This window comes from Anas acuta, chromosome 7, assembly GCF_963932015.1.
Source record: "Anas acuta chromosome 7, bAnaAcu1.1, whole genome shotgun sequence".
Classification (NCBI taxonomy): Eukaryota; Metazoa; Chordata; class Aves; order Anseriformes; family Anatidae; genus Anas; species Anas acuta.
The window spans coordinates 31,337,335-31,348,526 of NC_088985.1; positions in this window are offsets into that span (position 1 = coordinate 31,337,335).

The window sequence follows — 11,192 nt, forward strand, 5'->3', positions numbered from 1 at the left end:
GTATTTATATAAAAAAAAATATAATGAAGTCTGAGCTTTGTTCGCAGAATGGAAGCATCCTGGCAGCACAGAAGTGCTCAAGGACACCCCTCCAGTCGGGCTCTGTGCTTGTTTGCAGCAGTGGGGTTTACTTTGGTATTCACATACACAGCCACGGCACTTGCCAGCAGGTGCAGCAAATGCAATTAGTTGCTATGGATATTTGTCCTGCCTTTAACTTTGAAGATGTTTTGGGTTATCTGAAAAACAAAGATGTAGCACGATGCTTTGACTTTACTATGATTGCAAATTATTTCTTTTATCCTTGATTTTCCCTTTATTGCTTTGCTGCATCTCTTTTATTTATTCTTGTGAAAGGAGAGACTATGGAGATATTATGATTTGAAAACATAAGCAATGGATGCAGCCTATTGAAAGTTCCTTTCATGTGGATGCGGGCTCTAGCAGAGCTAAATTAATGGTCATTTTCACAATAAAAGTGGAAGTTGGAGTACCTGATAATTTTGACAGAGAGAAAGCACAACGAAATCAATCCAAAGATATGGTTTGTAACTATAGGTTTGAATTTCCAGAACTCCTGAAGCTTACAGGAGTTCAGTTCTCAGACCTCTGGCTTGGGTCTCTTCTCTGTGAAAGTAAGTGTGATCTGCTCCAACAGACCACATTTTAAAAATCAGTATTTAATTTTGGAAATTTATCAGTTAAAAATATACAAAGTTGAACAATTATTTTCTGCTAATATTCTGGTAGTATTTCTGCTTCATATTTTGTATGCTTTTTTATTTATTTATTTATTTATTATGATGATTGTTCACAACATATTATTTCAAACATCCTTCATTTCCCCCAAAATGCTTTTAATGAGACTACAAGTAAAAGTTATTGGGAAAAAAACATTGTTACACAGAAACCAATTAGCACCTTCATCAGTTCTTCACCTTCTTAACTGCAGGCAATCTAAAGAGTTAATTATAATTACAGCTATATTATAATTTGCAGCTTTCAGGAAATGTGTATGACCTGGATTCCTCAGACTGAAAAACACACAGAAAGAGAAAGCAAACAAGAATGAAGATATTCAGTCCTGTTAAAGTCCAAAACACTTTTTTTTTCCCCATATCAGGGACTTAAATAATAAACTAGACAGAGAAGATATTCATCTTCAGCACAAGTCAGTGTGCTGTTCTGCCCATTCCCATTGAAATTCAGGGTATGAACTCAAACTGACTGAAATCAAATTTATGCTTGAAATCTGCATATAACTCGTGTGAAGCATCTGTAGTGCCTGGATTTGATACCACTAAATGCAAAGCCTACTTATTGTGAGAATTTTGTTTGATAAATACACAGGTGCTTATCCACAAAGCTATTCTTATCTGTAACTTTGAGTATATGATGGGACCCCCTAGAAGCTAAGAAAATAAGCAAGTGTGTGTAATATTTGTGGACATAGAGCCATAATGGCCAGTAAAGGACCTGCGAGTTGAAGGGAAGAGGTTATGAAAAGGGCTCTCCCTTAATTTAACTGAATGAAGCAAACAAACCTTTGCAGAATGAAAGTAAAGAAATCAGATAATGAATAACTATAAAGGCTCATTAGAACTTAGACGTGTTCCCCTCAAATATAATTACGGTTAATATGATTTCATCAAATGTCAGTGAAGAGCTGGAAACTCATAATAATGAAACAGTTTTCGCTCCTTCTGCCCTTCAGTGAGAAGGTCTCACCGGGCTTTATAAATATTGACGATGACTGACTCTCCCTGCAGGGAAAATGCGTCTGGCAGGTGCAGATGCCTGATCTAACATCCAGCCCCATCCGGCATCACCTGCCGAGCGTGAGGACAAGCCTTTTAGCTCCAAAGCTGCAGAGCTCGGCCATGGTGCCTGCATCCCCCACGCTTACAGAGAGCTGCTGCTGCCTCCCTCTCACCATGTGCCAGCAGTGGATGGTTTGCAGATGGGCACCCTGTACCTGGCACATGGGATCCTGCAGAAGGAGAGGGACAGCGATGCTGCCCATGCCTCCAGTAACATGCAGCTGGTGGGGACTTAAACAGATGGGACCTCCTGTGGTGTCCCAGAGGTAGGAAGGTGTCATCTGTGACACCAAACATCTGTTTGCCAAACATTTGTCAGATCAGAATATCTGCCTAAATCCCCTCCCCTAAAGTGTGCAATTTTTTCAGTGATTAATGAACTGTTGGATCCAAGCTTCAGTTGCAGTGAGGTGGCTTCGAAGGCAGAGGAACTGCCCACTGAAGGACTAGCCCTCTATACTTCATACGTGGCTGACTTTGTTCACACAGAAAAACTGGAGGAGAAATTAATTAAAAAAAAATAAAAATAAAATCATTGAGGTAAAAGTTATACAAAGGCAGGATTATATGGCAAAGAAGATATTCCACATCAAAGAATCCTGATTTTATATAACTTCTCTCTTTTCTCCCTTTCCTTTCCAAAAAGGTAGAAATGATGTACAGTAATGTTTAATACCCGTGCAGCCATGCGCAGAGGAATCCCTTTGCTCCCTTTGTGGAAACGCTCTCCTGCTCACAGGCTGGTCTCTGCACAGCGATGGATGAACTTCAAGGTTTTTAAACACAGTGCTCAGCAAATCACATTTTTCCATTTCATGACTTCTCTGGCTTTATCCATCGTGTTGTACTCTGCTACATTAAAGAAAAATCTCTGGTAGGCAAACTAAGCCCTCCTAAGGCTGTCAGGGAGAGCTCTGGGCTCAGCGTAGATTTTATAGTCCATAGCTTCTTGGTTGGAACAAGTGTATCTGTCTCGGCGTGGCATTTGTATGATAATACCTCTCAAGGATTCCCTGTTCGGATGAGAGCTAGCAATGCCAGTCACATATCTCTCCCAGCACTTGCAAAAAGCATCCCCAGGCTCTCCAGGGAAAGCAGCCAGCCCTGCCCTTTACGCAGGCTCTGCAGGCTGCTTCTGCAGGCTGCCTCCTCCACTCGCTCCAGGTTGCAAGCCCCACATCTGGGACACTGCTGGCAGAGGTGACAAGTGGCCAGGCCACCTGGCTGTGCTGACCAGGTCACGCATGTCTCAGCAGCAGCTTTGTTATTTCTAGTTATCTTTGCAATGGAAAAGGGCTTGATTGCTCCCTTCCCTGTCTCAGAGAAGGCTTGGTACTGCTCATCGGCTCCAGCCAGGACCAACACTTGTCTGAGGGATACTGCAAATGTTCTTTTCCATAACAGAAAGCTGCAAGGGACCTTGCTGCATTTTCCCCCACCTGTGGTAAGGCTCATGGCATTTTGCTTGCTGACACCATCTGCCTCACACCTACGCAGCCCCCTTTCCTACATGCCAAACAGAGCCACTCACAATTTCTTGCCATTATAGCAGTTAATTACAGGTTTGGTAACCATCTGACATGTCAAGTTCATTCCTCTGTTATGTTAGCATCAATATTTGGATACACTGACAAAAAGAAAGGCATATAAGAAGGTACAAGTGTAATAAAGCATCCTGTTGAACAGCCTTGCCCCCTTCCCATAGGATCACAGCACAGGGCACCAAAGCACTCCTCACACCAGCTTCTCCATGGAGGTAGGCAGGACATCCATGGAAAATGCATCTAGCTGGCCTCATGCATGGATGTCTGGCAGGTACAAAGTCATCATTTTGCCTCGAGAAGTCTTTGCAAAGTGAATAATTTGTGAGTCAGAGAGCACTGGGGAGGCAGCACTACATGCTTGCCCTGCTTTTTGTGTTTTCCTCAAGGCAATGGCATTTGATGATGGTCAGAGGCAAGAAACCAGCATAAACTGACCCTTGCTCTGACTGTTTCATCTGTTTTAATAATACTCTGTTAACTGAGTATATTCAAGACTTTTATAGTTGTTTTTCAAGTTTCTCTACAGACTGTTACTAGAAAGTTGCCCCAGACCCACTCTCTAACACACAGTCACATAATGAGCTTCTTTACAACACTTCCATTGCCAGGAATCAACAGGATCCATAGCAAAACTGTGGTACAAGTCACCATGGTGGTGAAATCAGTTTAATTCCTGCCATGCCATGGGAAGGCAACTGTGCCCTCACAGTGCTGCAGGCTTGGCAGTGCCACTTGCTTCTGTCTGGGCTCCTGCGCATGCTGTGCACAATTACTTAGCTCATTAAGTCTGCGCAGACTTAAAATAGCTCCAAATGCTGACAGAAAATAGGAAGAAGCGCAGACAATTTTGATGACTTCTAACATGGAACTGTAACCTTTGATTTTCAGTCATGTCAGCATGGGCCAGAGATCTTGTGCATGGGCAAAGCCTGCTACTGCTAATGCAAATACAGCCACTAGCACCACTTTTATTTTTTTTTTCTTTTTCCTTTTTCCCCCAAAATAAAATAAGGAGCAAAGCAGACTTTCTGCTAATAGGAATCCAATTCTGAATTTGAATATGTGGAATCACTGTTGGGCACTGACCAGGAAAGGACCATTTGCTCGGCGTTTTTTGGGTCATTCATTTGTGAGATAGTGAAGCCCAAGCCCGTACAATCTGAGTTTTCCAGTGATGTTTTCTTGGGGCACAGAGCTAATTAGCCCCTCTGAAATTCCTACTCAATCCCTCGTGGATTTCTATCTGAAAAAGCTCAGAAAGCCAATATAAGAATTCCTGTTAATGCTTTATGTCTGCCGTTCACTATTTTTCAGTGCAGGATCAGTATCAGTGCAGGAAAAGTATTGCAGCCTTTATAACTTGTTAAATTTCTAAACACATACACTATTCTGATCATTACTACAGCTGCCTTTAATTTAAAAACAAACAAATAAACAAAACAGTAAAGGGTTTGTTCTGCTTTGTTTTGCTGCTGCCAGCATAAGCTCTGAAGAGGACGGGTAAGAACTCCAACATTTGTACCTTCAGGTCCTTGCTGCAAGCACTGCCGAGCATCTGAACACTAATGCTGGGTAACACCACGGATTTCAGGGGATCTTCAGCACAACCAGCAGCTCCACTTGCAAGAAGCATTAATGGTTGTATATCAGTCCTGTTTTTCTACAGTTTCCTTCACTTTCCACTGTCTTGTTTTCCCTGATCACCTTTTATTTCTTCTGCCTTTCTTGCAATGTCCATTGCTCACCCATGCTGCCCCAAAGGCTGTCTGTGAGAAACCACTGCGCAGAGATGCTCTGCAAACTGCAACCTGTGAGCGCTGTCTCAGGAACAAATGTTATGCTCATATTATAAACTCAGGTTCTCACAACAATTTCCATAGCAGGTTGACAACAAGATTACTCTTCAGCTGAGCACACCCATCAAGCAGCTGCAAAAAATTACAGGATGTGAAATCTTTCTGTATCATTCTCTCTGTTAGTGGTAAGGATATGATGGAGCTGAGCTCCCTTCCAAACCTCTAAACTGTGCTCCCCAGGAATACTCCAGCTAACTCTGCTCAAACCAGCCGCCACTGGATTATTTCTAGGCATTAAAAAGATTTTCTTCAAACAAACACATTTAGGATTTTCTAATAGCAATTTAAACCTAATCTGAGAATGTCTGGAAGTGGAAAATGACTTCTACATGCTGAGGATAGTGTTCCATTACCAGTAATTTATTGTCTTTAAGAGCATCACTGGAACATTTATTGACACAACAAAACACAGACATTTCTGGTTTATTGTAAAATCTCATTGCACTCAGCCATTTGTGACTAAGCACAGAAGTGCAATTTATATTCCCAGGCAGGGCTTCCTATTTTTCCAAGTGTTTAGACTCATATGAAGATTTTGGTTTTTGAGAGTAAAAAATTTCCTGTTGAAAACAAATGCTGCAAAACTGCAAGTCCTCTTGGTGGAAAAAGATTGAACAGGATTTTTAAAAATGGAAGAACTTGGCTGCAGAAATTTACTACAGCATTTCCATTAGTATATGCAGGTCCCTATGAAATGGTGACACCTTTGATTAAACAAAGTATTTCAGTTGTTCTGGATCTTAATCACGTTCCTGAGTATGAAGAATTGTAAGTCAACAGGCTCAGTTAAGACGTAAGTTTAATTTGTGTTAATTTACATGACTCTAGTCCAGAAGGATAGAAAAGAGAACACTGTTTAGAGAGCACTGATTTATTTATTTAAAAAAATAATATATATATATATATATATATATAAAAGTACTTTTTACTATTGCTAGCATGCTTTGGGATCCATTCCTGCAAACTGATGTCTTGAAGTGAAGGAGATTAGAAGTGTGAGTGGCTGGGAGGGCTGTCAAAGTATTAGAGCAGAAATCTTCTCTGAGTTTCATCCATTAGAAAAGGGTGAGGGAATAAGTCCACGGATGGTGTTTTTTTTTTTTTTCCAAAAAATTCAGACCTGTCCAACATCAGGTTAAACACTGTCATAGGATTCTTCAGAGACATTCATGTTTCTTGGTACATCTGTCTGGCCTTCAGTCCTACCAAGACCTCTATTGTCTTTCAAAAGGGAAACCCGCTGTCTTCATAGGTCTGTCTAGGAGAGCCACATTGCTCCTGCTTTCAGAGTTGCAGCTCTCTTTCTCTTTTTCTGATGCCCATTGGAAGTGTTTCCTCATGTTTGTGGCCAAACAGCTTTAAATAAAAGACTACAAGCCGGTTATTTAATGATGTCTTTCATGGGAGAATTTCAAATGTAACTCAATACATTAACTCAAAAGGCTGTGCAAAGCTACAGGGGATTAGGTGTGGAGTGATACATTACACAGAGGCAATTATGTCGTGGTTTTGTGGTTTGTCCACAGCCGTAGGGGTGAGCACAGAGCAGGGGTACCACATACTCCTCTTCTGCCCCTCGCCTTTCACAGATGAGCAGGACATTTTATTTAAAACCTCAGCCTTCTGCAAAACCACAGCAATTCCCTCCAGACCAGGCAGTTAACATTTCATACTGACTGCATTTATAGGTAACGTATTACATACAGGTCTGAAGAGATTTTATATATGCCAATAATATAAATAAGGCCACACAAAAGCTCTTCATCTTCCAGCTGATCTAGTATCTTTGTTCCTGCATTACACTTGTTTGTTTTCTCTCAAGCTCTGAATGTTTCTTTGTGCTCTTATCCCATAATTATTTCATTAGGATCCATGAGGCTGTTGCATCAGCACCGTGCATTCAGCCCAGGTGTTGGTAAAATTATAATCTGTGGGAAGCAATCACAGTATTTGCCAGCTTGCAGATCATGCCTGCTCTGGGGGGTTTGCTTGTTTTTCATTATGAATTTTCCACAGGGTTTAATCCAAGATAATATATTTAGATGAAGGCCTGGAAATTGATTCAATGCCACCAGCACCCACCTACTGCACGGGAACAGGGAGCCCTGACAGCCAGCTGGGCAAATGTTTTTTTAAGCCAGGCCCCCAGTACAGCTTTCAGGCTGGTGGAAGGTGCTGTGCTTTGTCCTGGTGGTCCAGCTACTGCCTGAACTGTAACCAAGAGACATTTTTTCTCCAGTTTTTCTCTCTTTGCCTTTTTTTTTTTTGGTATGACTTTGTTTCTGCTAAGTGGAGGCTTACACATCCATGGGGAGTCTGGAGCCAGTTTCAGATGTACGCAGAAGAGGAGAGCCTTCCCTGGCCATCAGGTATTTCCTCCTGTTGGAGGCAAACCTTCACAAATTCTTGAGTTATGTCTTGAACATACAGAGGTGCCTGGGCTGAGTTCAAGCACACAGGGCTGTTTCCTCTAACTGGACTCAAGACTTGGTAAAAGCATGTCCCTGCCTAGCAGGCCTGCCTCTGTGTTTCCACTGCTGCCTTTCCACTTCTCTGGGAAATGCACTTCAAAACTTTTCCAGCTTTGTGCCCGTTGCTGTCTCTGAGCTAGTTATTTTTCCTCTTTCCTGCCAACACCACCAGTGATGGTGATAATGCCAGCCTTCAGGGCTGGCCCACCTCATGCTCAGGATCTCTTTTGCACAGGAGACTCTTGACCCCTGCATTCATTCACTTGGACTTGGCCAGTTCTGCAAAATGAACCAGCACTAATGCAGGCGGCCCCCAGAGAGAAGAGGGTTGAACCCTCTTTGTGATGCAGAGCTCTGCTGTGCTGTGGCAAAGGGCTTGGGAAGTGCATGAAAGCTGGCTACTCTTTTAACCAGTAGATAAATGTTAAAGGTGAAGAGCTACTTAGACCAAATTGACCTTATAGCTTCCCGTACACTTCTGAGCTACTGCACAGGCTAATAAAGCAGGAAGGCCTTTGCCTGTGAAGCCCAGCCACTGAAGCAAGAGCTGTTGCTTCCTTTCCCCACAGCCTGCTCAGCCTCTGCTTTGCCCTCGTACTTCCCAGTGCAAGCAAATGGTGCATTACCCTGTAACTGACGGGCAGTGACATCTTACACATACACACATGTACCTGCCAGCACACCCTAGCACATATTTATGTGTGTGTGCTGTGTATGTATAAACACACACGCATTATCATTACTAACCAGATTTCTTCATACATAACATTCACAGCTTGTGCTGGAAGAGACTGTGCTTTTTGCAAAGCCACAGTTGCAGAGGATGTGAGAACAGTCAATATAAACACAATTTACATGCAATGACCAAATTCCTCTAAGCTCCAGGGACAGGAAAGATTTTTTGTCAGATGCCTTTTAGCTTCAGACAGATTTCTGAAGAAAATAATTAGGTTTGTAAAGCTGAGGCCAGCATGCGTCCCCATTGATCATGGAGCTAACAGTGGGCTGCCCTGGGGGCTGTGCTGACTGCAGACAGAAAACCAGCTCGGAAGGAAGAGAGAGAACAAGGTGCTACTTAGCACCTTAGTTATTTTCCAGCTTTTATTGTGCTTGGCGGATGCTCTTTTCTCGTCAGAGCAATGGAACATATCAGAGCTAGACGTTACTGTCACTAACCTGTGGTCAGTAATGTCACCGTGCTCACACAAAGCCTGCCACCAAAAACACTAAGAATAGCTCCCACTGCCGCCTCGCAGCGTGACAGCTCTCCCGGCCGGTTCTGAGGAGGATCACGTTAAATCCTCAGGGTAAAGCAGCTTTTCCTAGTGCTTCTTTAGGCTAAGTTTTGAAGGAAGTCTGACAGGAGCGGATGAGCACGCCAGGAGGACATCTCACCAGGTGGGCTCCGGGTGAGGCTACCAGGCAGGCCGCAGCAGCCCCGCAAGGTGCCTGGCTGAGCAGGCACTGCTGGCACCTCTTCTGCCATCACTTCAGCTGCTGTTCCCATACGTAGCTAAATATTCTCTCCTATAACCTGCTAGCTTGGGTACTGCAGATTGTGTGCTTTCCTCAGGGGTGGCTGTGGACATGGAGCAGGAATGGAGTGGAGATTCTCGGCTCAGCCACTTTCCCCAGAACTGGAAGAGATGAATGCTTTTTTTCCTAATGTGAAGAGCAAATAGTTCAAAATGTTAGTTTTGAAGGAGTGATGTTGTGCTGCAGAATAAAATGTCCTAGTTCTGAAACTCTCTACAAATTTCAGACCCTTACTGTAATTAAAAAATTACTTTTAACTCATCTTTTTTTAGAGGAGATCCCCAAACTGCACAATCTCTCTTCTTCCCCTGCCTCCCATCTACCCACCCTGAGCCATTCTAGCTCTTTGGATGAGCCCCTCATAGTCTTAAACCTGGATATCACACACAGTTATTCAGCTAAATCCAGGCAGGCTGTAGTTTAGCATAATGGAATAATAAACGAGTGACCCTTTTAAAAGCAAAACTTCTATTTTTTTTTCTCTTTCTCCTCAAAGCACTACATGCCACAAAGGGTAATTGTGTTTATTAATATACACACATAAATACATTCACACATATACTCGCTGTGGGTTATATGGCAGCAGATTAAAACACAATGTATATCTTCAACACCTGGGGAAAATGAGATGCATTACTCAGTGAATCTAACTACCACACTGCCTTACTACATAGTAATTAGTAGCATGACTCTTGGGCACAAAGAAGAAAAGTCTTGAAAGAGCTACAAAGGTTGAAAAAGCTGACTAAGTATATTACTTGCTATTAGTAAGCTGCCAGGTATGTCTTCCAACTTAAATAATAAAAATTATTTATAGCAGGATTTTTCCCCACTAGCAATAACTGTAAATTATTAATTCATACAGAAAGCTAAGATAATTATGAATTATTGCAAGTTAAACTGCAAGCTGTGGAAATAAAAGTAAATCTTAAAAAAAAAAAAGAGACAGCTTTAAAGGGAATTATTTTTCCCACAGGAGCCAGCAAAGTGCTGTGTTTCTCAGCCTGGATGGTGAGAACTCTCGCATGGTTTTATTTTTTTTGTTTGTTGGTGGTTTCTATTTATTTATTTATTTATTTATTTAAGTTCAGCACTGAAGGAACCTGGAGGCAAACCAGCAAAATGGCACTTCTCCCTGGTGCTTGTAACAATGTTGTGTCGTGTGCTATGACAGCATCCAGCTGTGCACAGGGGACATCTTGCCACAGGGAAACTTCTTAGCGGAGATCAGAATTTTGGCTGCCAAGTCGTAGTTTTTCTGCGGCATCTCTCCCAGACTCATGATCATTTGTAGTATTGCTGCCTGTGTGTTCTTGGCTATTTTATTTGTCTGAATAGCTCATTTGGTTATGCACCATAGAGGTGATTAAGGAGAGCCTACCAGTCAGCTGGCCAAAGCCTAAGCATCAAGACCATGTTAAATGATATTTGGGTCACCAACTGTATGATGCTCAGTGCCTTTAGCCTATGTCCTAAAGTGCTAGGGGTACCTCCCTCAGAGGGGAGCATCCATATGAACAAATTTTAAGTTCTCAAAATTTGGATTCCCATATAAATATGTGATTTTGGAAGTTAGTTTTGAGCTTATAGATGTTATTTATCAAAAACTAATAAAGTTATAATATAATCTGGGTATAACAGGCACATGTATACTTCAAAGGACAACTAAGGAAAAAAAAAAGGCAGATGCTTTACAAAAAAAAAAAAAAGGAACATCTTTTTTCAAAGCATGAAATTTATATTTCATTTTATATTTTATATGGGGAGTTCAATAGGGAAACCAAGTCATAAGCAGCTTTCCAAACATAATGTTCAATTTCACTATGCTCCTACTCCTCTTTTACTTGTTCTTTGGTAGACACAAAGATCCCTGACTAGGGATAAATAAATAGTGGTGAAGGAATGGAATACACTTTATACCTGCACAGCAGCAAACCTTGTGTCTTCCTGACCTGCTAGCTTCCT